Source organism: Schistocerca cancellata, chromosome 2, assembly GCF_023864275.1.
Source record: "Schistocerca cancellata isolate TAMUIC-IGC-003103 chromosome 2, iqSchCanc2.1, whole genome shotgun sequence".
Lineage (NCBI taxonomy): Eukaryota > Metazoa > Arthropoda > Insecta > Orthoptera > Acrididae > Schistocerca > Schistocerca cancellata.
The window spans coordinates 305818309-305830172 of record NC_064627.1 but is presented as its reverse complement, the minus strand read 5'-3'; the positions used below and the strand labels follow the sequence as shown (position 1 = coordinate 305830172).

Genomic DNA, 11864 nt, shown 5'->3' with positions numbered 1-11864 from the left:
CGCCAGGCTCCTCTCTCGTGCAGCTCTAGCGGCCAATTTCCTAGCGTCCATGTAAAATTCATGAGTGAACCATCAAAACTGACAATGCGTAGCGCAAGTTCGACTTCTGACAGTCCATTAATTGCAGTACTCAGCCGTCGGTGATCTCGTGTAGTGGCCAGCTGCTCCGCAGTGTCGTATCATCTCTGGAGTCTGCGCTGTCCAGTGGCTGAGTTCTGCTACGTCTTGCGTTCTTACAGTGGAAAAAATACAATGCACAAGGGTGGTGGATCTAGAACACTTCCACATACATATATACATTAACAATTACACATACCATAATATTCATAGCACAGCGGTTTTTCGCACGCAAGTGACAGCGAATCTTACGTGGTCAGATTCCAGTCCGTTATTTAACTTAATAAAACGCTAAATGTGGACGAATATGAGCACATTTTATTGCAGTGTGTACTGCGTACAGTAGGAACAGCTTCGAGACTAGTGTTGTTTCCATCAGAACGACACTGCACTCTTTGATAAAGCAGCATCTGTAAGGAAGTAGTCTATGGACAATAGCGTCCCTGAAATGGATTGGTTTGCCCATAATCCCGACCTGAACCCAATGGAACACCAGTTGGGTCAATTAGTACGTTAACTTCGCTCCAGACTCCAGCTTTCTTGTTTCGGCTCATGAGGAAGAATGGACTGCCACTTCTTCACAGACATTAAGAAAGTTTACCGGAAGAATCCCTAGTAGAGTTACGGCCGTCGTAAAGGAGAAGGGTGGACGCACCCCATATCAATGTCCAGAATTAGGTTGTCAGGATGATCAGATAATGTACTAAACACTGACGTAAAGAAATGTTTTAAAACAATAACAACATATTATTATTATTGTTGTTGTGGTCTTCAGCCCTGAGACTGGTTTCATGAAGCTCTCCATGCTACTCTATCCAGTACCTACAGCAACCTACATCCTTCTGAATCTGCTTACTGTATTCATCTCTTGGTCTCCCTCTACGATTTTTACCCTCCACGTTGCCCTCCAGTACTAAATTGGTGATCCCTTGAAGCCTCAGAACATGTCCTACCAACCAATCCCTTCTTCTAGTCAAGTTGTGCCACAAACTCCTCTTCTCCCCAATTCTATTCAATAGCTCCTCATTAGTTATGTGATATACCCATCTAATCTTCAGCATTCTTCTGTAGCACCATATTTCGAAAGCTTCTGTTCTCTTCTTGTCAAAACTATTTATCGTCCATGTTTCATTTCCATACATGGCCAAACTCCATAAAAATACTTTCAGAAACTACTTCTTGACACTTAAATCTACAGGGTGTTTCAAAAATGACCGGTATATTTGAAAAGGCAATAAAAACTAAACGAGCAGCGATAGAAATACACCGTTTGTTGCAATATGCTTGGGACAACAGTACATTTTCAGGCGGGCAAACTTTCGAAATGACAGTAGTTACAATTTTCAACAACAGATGGCGCTGCAAGTGATGTGAAAGATATAGAAGACAACGCAGTCTGTGGGTGCGCCATTCTGTACGTCGTCTTTCTGCTGTAAGCGTGTGCTGTTCACAACGTGCAAGTGTGCTGTGGACAACATGGTTTATTCCTTAGAACAGAGGATTTTTCTGGTGTTGGAATTCCACCGCCTAGAACACAGTGTTGTTGCAACAAGACGAAGTTTTCAACGGAGGTTTAATGTAACCAAAGGACCGAAAAGCGATACAATAAAGGATCTGTTTGAAAAATTTCAACGGACTGGGAACGTGACGGATGAACGTGCTGGAAAGTTAGGGCGACCGCGAACGGCAACCACAGAGGGCAACGCGCAGCTAGTGCAGCAGGTGATCCAACAGCGGCCTCGGGTTTCCGTTCGCCGTGTTGCAGCTGCGGTCCAAATGACGCCAACGTCCACGTATCGTCTCATGCGCCAGAGTTTACACCTCTATCCATACAAAATTCAAACGCGGCAACCCCTCAGCGCCGCTACCATTGCTGCACAAGAGACATTCGCTAACGATATAGTGCACAGGAGTGATGACGGCGATATGCATGTGGGCAGCATTTGGTTTACTGACGAAGCTTATTTTTACCTGGACGGCTTCGTCAATAAACAGAACTGGCGCATATGGGGAACCAAAAAGCCCCATGTTGCAGTCCCATCGTCCCTGCATCCTCAAAACGTACTGGTCTGGGCCGCCATTTCTTCCAAAGGAATCATTGGCCCATTTTTCAGATCCGAAAGGATTACTGCATCACACTATCTGGACATTCTTCGTGAATTTGTGGCGGTACAAACTGCCTTAGACGACACTGCGAACACCTCGTGGTTTATGCAAGATGGCGCCCGGCCACATCGCACGGCCGACGTCTTTAATTTCCTGAATGAATATTTCGACGATCGTGTGATTGCTTTGGGCTATCCGAAACATACAGGAGGCGGCGTGGATTGGCCTTCCTATTCGCCAGACATGAACCCCTGTGACTTCTTTATTTTTTTTTTTTCTTTATTGTAATTTTTATCACCTTACACAAGGCGGGCTGTCAGCAGCTGAGTACGCCGCTCTTCAGCCTCGAGAGTTACAATAAGTAAGAAATACAGGGGACACAGAGAATACAATCAAAAATGGTGGGCAAAACAATGTAGACACCAAAAAACAAAAACACGGAGCCGTTCACGCCTGACGAGAAAACAGCACTGACACTAGGGGACACAGCGCACAAAACAGGGATGATGGCGATGGTACACGTGAACAGTGGCGGCGTTTCGGCGAACAAACACTAAACACAAACGAAGGCACACACACGAGACACTAATGGCGACGATCTCCGGCGCGCGAATGTTCACAGAGCATGTGCGAGTCCGGGGACCTGCCAAGAGAGGAGGAGGAGGAGTGGGAGTGGGAGAGGGAGAGGGGAGAGCAGAGATGCCATGGGCAGGGGAGAGTGGGGGAGGGGGGAGGGGAAGCCCGGGGGAAGAGGGGTGGAGGACAGGGGAAAAAGGAAAGAGAAGGGAGGGAGGGTGCCTAAAGGAAAGGAAACAGGGAGTGGGGGGGAGGATCAAAGTTGATAGGAGGGGTAAATGGAAGGGAGGAGGACATCATCAGGGAGGGGGTGCTGGCGGAAGCCACCTCGGGAGAGGGTAAGGAGGGTGGAGAAATGGAGACCGGGTGGGACGTGGGAATACAGGCGCGGCAGCGGGCGGGGGTGGGAGAGGAGCGGGGAGACGAGCGGCTGAGGAGGATCGAGTCCTGTGACTTCTTTCTGTGGGGACACTTGAAAGACCAGGTGTACTGCCAGAATCCAGAAACAATTGAACAGCTGAAGCAGTACATCTCATCTGCATGTGATGCCATTCCGCCAGATACGTTGTCAAAGGTTTCGGGTAATTTCATTCAGAGACTACGCCATATTATTGCTACGCATGGTGGATATGTGGAAAATATCGTACTATAGAGTTTCCCAGACCGCAGCGCCATCTGTTGTTGACAATTGTAACTACTGTAATTTCGAAAGTTTGTCTGCCTGAAAATGTACTTTTGTCCCAAGCATATTGCAACAAACGGTGTATTTCTATCGCTGCTCGTTTAGTTTTTATTACCGTTTCAAATATACCGGTCATTTTTGAAACACCCTGTACACTCGATGTTAACAAATTTCTCTTCTTCAGTAACGCTTTCCTTGCCATTGCCAGTCTACATTTTAGATCCCCTCTACTTCAACCATCATCAGTTATTTTGCTCCCCAAATAGCAAAACTCCTTTACTAGCTTAAGTGTCTCATTTCCTAATCTAATTCCCTCAGCATCACCCGACTTAATTCGACTACATTCCATTATCCTCGTTTTGCTTTTGTTGATGTTCATCTTATATCCTCCTTTTAAGACACTGTCCATTCCGTTCAACTGCTCTTCCAAGTCCTTTGCTGTTTCTGACAGAATTAGAATGTCATCGACGAACCTCAAAGTTTTTATTTCTTCTCCATGGATTTTAATACCTACTCCGAATTTTCCTTTTGTTTCCTTTACTGCTTGCTCAATATACAGGTTGAATAACATCGGGGAGACGCTACAATCCTGTCTCATTCCCTTCCCAACCACTGCTTCCATTTCATGCCCCTCGACTCTTGTAACTGCCATCTGGTTTCTGTACAAATTGTAAATAGCCTTTCGCTCCCTGTATTTTACCCCTGCCACCTCTACAATTTGAAAGAGATTATTCCAGTCAACATCGTCAAAAGCTTTCTCTAAGTCTACAAATGCTAGAAACGTAGGTTCGCCTTTCCTTAATCTATTTTCTAAGATAAGTCGTAGTGTCAGTATTGCCTCACGCGTTCCAATATTTCTACGGAATCCAAACTTATCTTCCCCGAGGTCGGCTTCTACCAGTTTTTCCATTCATCTGTAAAGAATTCGCGTTAGTATTTTGCAACCATGACTTATTAAACTGATAGTTCGGTAATTTTCACATCTGTCAACACCTGCTTTCTTTGGGATTGGAATTATTATATTCTTCTTGAAGTTTGAGGGTATTTCGCCAGTCTCATATATCTTGCTCATCAGATGGTAGGATTTTGTCAGGACTGGCTCTCCCAAGGCTGTCAGTAGTTCTAATGGAATGTTGTCTACTCCCGGGGCCTTGTTTCGATTTAGGCCTTTCAGTGCTCTGTCAAACTCTTCACGCAGTATCGTATCTCCCATTTCATCTTCATCTACATCCTCTTCCATTTCCATAATATTGTCCTCAAGTACATCGCCCTTGTATAGACGCTCTATATACTTCTCCCACCTTTTTGCTTTCCGTCCTTTGCTTAGAACTTATTATTATTATCATTATTAAAATTTCAGGCATCCGTGGCTTTCTAAGATAAGAGTGAGGGTGACCAGTTATATTGGAGGGTGGGGGAGGGGGGGATGCGTATCACACTGTGACCGCCCCAGAACCGAAACCTAGGCAGACACCCTAACCCTGGCAGCGCTGCCTTGAGAGTGGACAGGAGCTGAGACTTCTAGAGAGTGGGGCGGTCCAGCTCGCTGCGTCGGTACCTGGCGAGATGGCTCCATCCGAGGCAGCGCGCCGGGTCGGCAAGGCCGTGCAGCGCGAGATTACACGGGCTGCGCCATTAGGACCGCCCCTCTCTGATTAACTGCCTGCGTCGCCCCTGCCGGTTTTTCTGCGACCGTCCCTTCTTGTGCCGTGCTATATGCCGACCGGGGGACACCTGCCAGGTCAGCGCGCCCTGGTCCAATGTGACGCCGCCGAAGGTGACTTGCAACGCTCGCGGAACCGTACATGCCACCTGACAGTGAGGGGGCCGGTATCCTACAGGACGCACCTGACGTGTACAACTCAGGTGTACACTAGAGCTGTTGACAAAGTATCGATGCATCGATATTCCTCCACAAAATATCGATATAAATCGACTACACTTCCTTCGCCGATATATTGCTACTGAAATTACAAATTCCCGTACTGAAACATATATTTTTTTCGAAATTTACGGTAAATATTTGAAACTGTTCTTTTGAATTTGTTGTAGAACATAATCTTTTCTCACTGTGTGAAGGAGTCTTACTACTTTTTGAGCTTTCATCACGTCCAGTCTTTCTCTTTGTTTCAGTGAAGCAAGTATAGGTGGCACAAAGATGAAATCAAGATTTCTGATGTGAATAAACAGCACACTGGTTGCGTTAAGGAACAGTTTTAACGTAACTAGTGTGCTGTTTCTTCACATCGGCGTTTGTCAAAAACAGTTGCTGAAACTGATGAGCTAAAATCTATATGACAAGACTGGCCTTTGCGGTGGGCGGAGAGATGTAAGGGGAAATGCTGAAGTGATCGGCGCTCGGCGCTACCAACGGAAACTGCAACGTTTTAACTGCACGACGAAATTTTGACACAGTAACTGCTACTACTCTGGTGTTTGGAGAAATGAAGAACAGGGAAGTCGACGTGAAGTGTTGCACACAAATGCGATATGTGACGAACCTGAACGACGGACCTATCGGTCACCTTTTGTTGTACCACTTACATGTAGTAACCATTGTTAGCAAAGTGGTTATCGCCAACCTTGAAAGTGCATCGTTTCCCTTTCATTCTTGCTCTAAGAGACATAAACAGGCTGCTAGTTTGTTGATGTACACGATGTCTAATAACAAATCAGTACTTAAGTATACAGCCCTAAAATATGCATTATATTTACAATGTGCAGCCAGTGTTTCTAAAGGCCAGTATATCGATATTTTTTGCCGTCATTCATCGACATATCGATAATCTTTTCGGTAAATCGATCTCCGGTAATTATATTTTCTTTAAATGTCGTGGTATTGGTTCACGTTATGTTTAATGTATCAACAGTCCTAGTGCACACGGCTTACCATGTATCAGCAGAACGTTTGAAGCTGCAGTTTGAGAGACGGTTCATCCGCCGGGCCGCTCTGTTCTGTGGATCCGCGCATGCGCAATAGAAATGTATAAACGCAAGCGCAGAACGCAGCATTTCGAGCGGGCTTATGCTTGTTATTGTTTTCACTTGTGGGCAACAGACGTGACATATGTCAGCTCCTGTTGGCTACTGGGCGGGATATTCTGCACATTTTACAGAGAGCAATTTTTTTTATAAATACAAGAAAAAGCAAATGGAAACCCTCGTTTTTGTATTGCCATTGAGAAAAGCTATATAATGAAAGCTTCTTATTGTAGATATGGAATGAGACAAAGAAAATATAAGCGTGCTAATTTAGGTATTTAGCAAGGAAAGGTGACTATATGATGCACTAGATACGCTCCACCAGAATGAGGTAAGTCTACAAATGTTTAACTCAGAGTTCATATGTTTTACGTAAATGGCCATGTAATTTTACTTTCCATATGAGTACTTACACCTTAACTGGTGAACGCACGGCGCGTATTTGATGTAATTGCATCTTTTGTATTATTTCAGCAAGCCAGAAAGGATAGTGTTGAGAGAACAGTCACGAGAGTCAGAGCAGTTGTACCAGCCGGGACCGGTGAGGATTGTGAAAGCCGTCTTGCATCTTTTCTGTCGCACTATCGTGAAACAGCTTCCCTCATTACTGTGTAATTCTAGGGGGTCCCGTCGTATTAAAACAAAGCACATCCATTCTAACGAAGTTCCTAAATTCCTTTGGGTCTTCGGGCCTGAGCTCCTTCATTTTCAGGAAGTATTATGTCCCTGTCTTCACCTTTTCTTCCGAGCCAGGGTCGAACCCGATTTCTACTCCTGGCATTACGTTGTCGTTCTGGCCTTCTGCTGTTCCTACGCCTGGCGTTACGTCGCCCTTCTGGCCTTCTCGTAACAACTACGACGGATTCCGTCAGGAAATATGCTGAAAAATAATTCCGTCGTCCATGTCTAAAATGCTTTGAAACGTAAACATAGTCATCTGCCAGTACCAACGTGACATACAACGAACACTTTAGTCCATAGTTCTGCATAATCATAAAGCAATTTCATTCTAACTGCAGAAGATAACCATAACTGCTGAATAAACACGAACCTAGAATTCTCAGAAGTTTCAGTATGAGTAAATAGTAATCTTACAAAAATATCAGCTTTAGCGACGTAAACAAGCCTGGAGTTACGAATATCACCCTTGGTGTGCTGGTGAGAACTTACATGTTAGGTGTATCACGTAATAGGAATAGTTGGTAGTGCCAGACTTGTACGCTTTGGGCGCTGGTGAAGACTTTCAGCTTGGCTACCCTGCAGTCATATTTATTTCGTTCCTAAGGGATCTACACTGCTGTATTCCTGTCTTTCCCTCGACATTTTACTTCCTTCTTTCGTAGATCAGTTGAAATATTTCTTCTGTTACCTAACGTTTCTTCGCAGTTACTTTCCTGGGACATGTCTGTCCGACATTTTTGGTTGTCATTTTTAGAGCTGGTCTACTTCTCTGCAACTGAATTGCCTACTGTGGTATACGTTATTGCAATATGCACGACCTTAGCGAACTTCATATAAGTCTTATCATTCCTCAGTACTTCAGTAACTCACTTCCTTCCACACTGATCTCGGGACGATTCTTTCAAATTTCAGTCTACTCTTCATCGATACTAAATTATGGTCTGAATCTGTCTGCTCCTGGGTGCGCCTTACAATCCAATGTCTGATTTCGGAATATCTGTGCGACCATGATGTAATCCAGCCGGAATCTTCCCGTGTCTCCAGGTCTTTTCCAAGTATACCTCCGTCTCTTGGGACTCTTGAACAGAATAGTCGATCTTACATCTGAACTTTATTGTATAACTCAATTAGTCCTTCTTCCTTCTCATTCCTACTGCACAGGTCATATTCTCCCACAACCCTTTCTTCTATTGCGTCCTCTACAACAGCGTTCAAATCCCCCATGATTAATAGATTATCATCTCCCTTTATATCCTGAACTACCCATTCAATATCCTTATGTACTTTAGCTAGCTCTTCATCTTCTGCTTTCGTCGTCGACATGTAAACCTAAAATATCGTTGTCGGCGTTGGTTTACTCTCGAGTCTGATGAAAACAATCCTGTCACTGAATTTGTCCCAGCAGCTCTCTCCCTGTCCTGCGTTGCTATTCATAACGGAACCTACTCCCATTATACCATTTTCTGGTGCTGTCGACATTACTCTTCATTCGTATGACCATATATCCATATTTTTTACCCCATTTCACTTCACTGACACCCACTACAACTAGACTTAGCCTTTGTATTTCCATTTTCAGATTTTCTAGCTTTCCTACCGACTTCAAACTCCTGATATTTCATGCTCCGAGTTGTAGAATGTGATCCCATCCTTGGTTATTCCATATTTTCTCATGTTCACCTGCCCCTTGGCAGTCACCTCCCACAGATCCGAAATGGTGGACTAGTCCAGTATCTTTTGCCAATGGAAACACCACCATGACACTTCTTCATTTATAGGCTACATGTCCTACGGATGCACATTATGTGTCTTTAAAGCAGTGGCTTCCATTGCCTTCTGAATAGTCATGCTGTTGATCATTGCTGTTTCTTCCGTCTGCTAGCGGCAGTTTCTCACCCTAAGGGCAAGAGAGTGCCTTGGATCTCTGTCCCCTCCACCGCCCCCTTTGACAAGGCCTTTGGCAGAATGAGTGTGACTTCTTATGCCGCAAGTCTTTGGCCGCCATTTCTGATGATTTTTATTCAAAATTTTTAGCCCTGGCTAGGTTCGAACCCGAGACGCAGTAGTTTTGATAGCTAGATAAAGATGTTACCCCTAGACGACGGTTTCATCCTCGTAAATAGTAAATAGTTAAAAAAAAGATTTCTCAAGTAATTAGAAGACCCATCTATCTTTTCCTGCTGCGAGTGTTAATAACGGAACACAAGTAATACGCAGTTTTAGCGAACTTCAGCTGGTCAAAATGAAGCAACGAGAGAGATAACAGAGTTTGCTCTACGTTGGGTGGTGTTTTTGTCTTCGGGCACGAGCAACAGCGATTACTGGTAGTTGACCCACATGCTTGTCATTCATTCATGCTTGTTTGTGTCTGATGTCACGTTTGTTCGTCTTTCCGACTGCTGCGTGACCTATGTGTGGTCTCTTCGTTCAGGTGCGACTCATATACTAAGCGCAAATGTTTTCCGATTACGGAGGCACTCCTTGCATCATTTCCGTAGTAACTCTATGCAGATTTGAAACACAACAGGGAATAGAAATGAATTAGAATTCCTTTCTTGCGAGCGGAGTGGAGGAAGTGACACATTCTACCGCTAGATGCCTCTGCTACACAGTGTTTCGCATCAGTTGACCACCGCCGTCCTTGCGGAAGTGTCCTCTTTGTTGGAGTGCTTGCTTCCACTAGCGCTGCTTCACATTGTGGGATTCTTTCTCCGATTCACGCAGTGTTTTTTTATTTTTAAAATAGAAAGAAATTTTGATGATAATTTAAAAACTCTGACGTCGGTGATAGAAGAGTTGTGATACAATACTCCAAGTTCTGCAACTGGCGAAATTCGTTGGTTGTATCCGTCGCTGGCAGAGGCCACAATTTGCTAAGATCCAATTACCCTCTGCACTCTAAATATAGCGAGTCCACCCTGCCAATGCAGCGTTTATGTTGTTTAAAGTGTCCATCTCTGAATTCTAGGCGTGCACTATGACATAAAATCTTCGTGGTACAGCTAATTTAATAAACCAGGGGACTGCAGATATATACAGGATGGTCAGAAATAGTCTGAAAAGTTTTTTAAGGTTGTTGGATAGTAAGTTGCCCTGAGAAGTAACTAATAAGAAAAAAAATTCGATATGTTAAGCCGTTTCCAAATTATTTAGCATAGAAGTTAGCCAATCAGGTCGCCGCGAGCACAAATTCAAGCAGCTTGTCAGAGACAGTGTCGCCAAACCTGCTCTTCGTTTGAGTTCCTGAAACCTAACAATCGTTGTTTTTCCTCACGCAACTTAAATTTAACACTTCCGAAAAAGGTTCATTTTAACTGGTAATGAGTATTTGAACAAATGGTAACTCACGGACACGGATGTCTGCATATTACCGCATATCACCGCTTGCACGTGCTTGAACCAGCATACTTGAGTATGTAAAAATAAGATGCACAAAACCGTACAGCCAGGTCACTAGTTCCTTTAATAGCACTGAATAATCATTAACTGTCCGAATGTTATAAGTATTGAGAATTCTCGAAGTAACAGGATATGAAATCCGTCGCCATGCCAGAGGCTGGACCGAGCGAGGTGGCGCAGTGGTTAGCACACTGGACTCGCATTCGGGAGGACGACGGTTCAATCCCGTCTCCGGCCATCCTGATTTAGGTTTTCAGTGATTTCCCTAAATCGCTTCAGGCAAATGCCGGGATGGTTCCTTTGAAAGGGCATGGCCGATTTCCTTCCCCATCCTTCCCCCTCCCGAGCTTGTGCTCCGTCTCTAATGACCTCGTTGTCGACGGGACGTTAAACACTAATCTCCTCCTCCTCCCTCCAGAGGCTGGACTCCAAACCATGGCCTAGCGACAATATACCTACACCAAAACTAATGCCCATCGTGTCAGACTTTTTCCACGACTCTAGGAGTCAAACTACGATTCGATAAAAGAGACTTCAGTTCACGGAAATTGGATGAATGTGGGAAGAGAGTAAAGGGTAATCAGCCTCTCGTCGGTGTGTTATGCGAAAACACAGTAACGAGCCAAAACGTGACCACTGCCCACCGCAAGTTTGAATGCTGCCTGCAGGCGTGGCGTGGCGTGCACGTGACGCCGTAAGGGAAGTACACAGGGTATTCGGAATTTCCCCTAACAAACTTCAAGGACTTCTACATCTACATCTATACTCCGCGAGCCACCTTACGGTGTGTGGCGGAGGGTACTTATTGTACCACTATCTGATCCCCCCTTCCCTGTTCCATTCACGAATTGTGCGTGGGAAGAACGACTGCTTGTAAGTCTCCGTATTTGCTCTAATTTCTCGGATCTTTTCGTTGTGATCATTACGCGAGATATATGTGGGCGGTAGTAATATGTTGCCCATCTCTTCCCGGAATGTGCTCTCTCGTAATTTCGATAATAAACCTCTCCGTATTGCGTAACGCCTTTCTTGAAGTGTCCGCCACTGGAGCTTGTTCAGCATCTCCGTAACGCTCTCGCGCTGACTAAATGTCCCCATGACGAATCGCGCTGCTTTTCGCTGGATCATGTCTATCTCTTCTATTAATCCAACCTGGTAAGGGTCCCATACTGATGAGCAATACTCAAGAATCGGACGAACAAGCGTTTTGTAAGCTACTTCTTTCGTCGATGAGTCACATTTTCTTAGAATTCTTCCTATGAATCTCAACCTGGCGCCTGCTTTTCCCACTATTTGTTTTATGTGATCATTCCACTTCAGA

The 11864-nt window shown here is 44.7% G+C and overlaps 1 non-coding gene across 1 annotated transcript; it reads left to right on the top strand.

The window, feature by feature from the left end:
- Positions 1-10698: 10698 nt before the first annotated feature.
- On the top strand, positions 10699-10781 carry Trnaa-cgc (transfer RNA alanine (anticodon CGC)). The gene has a single exon. It is a non-coding gene; the product is annotated as a tRNA-Ala (tRNA).
- The last annotated feature ends 1083 nt before the right edge of the window (positions 10782-11864 follow it).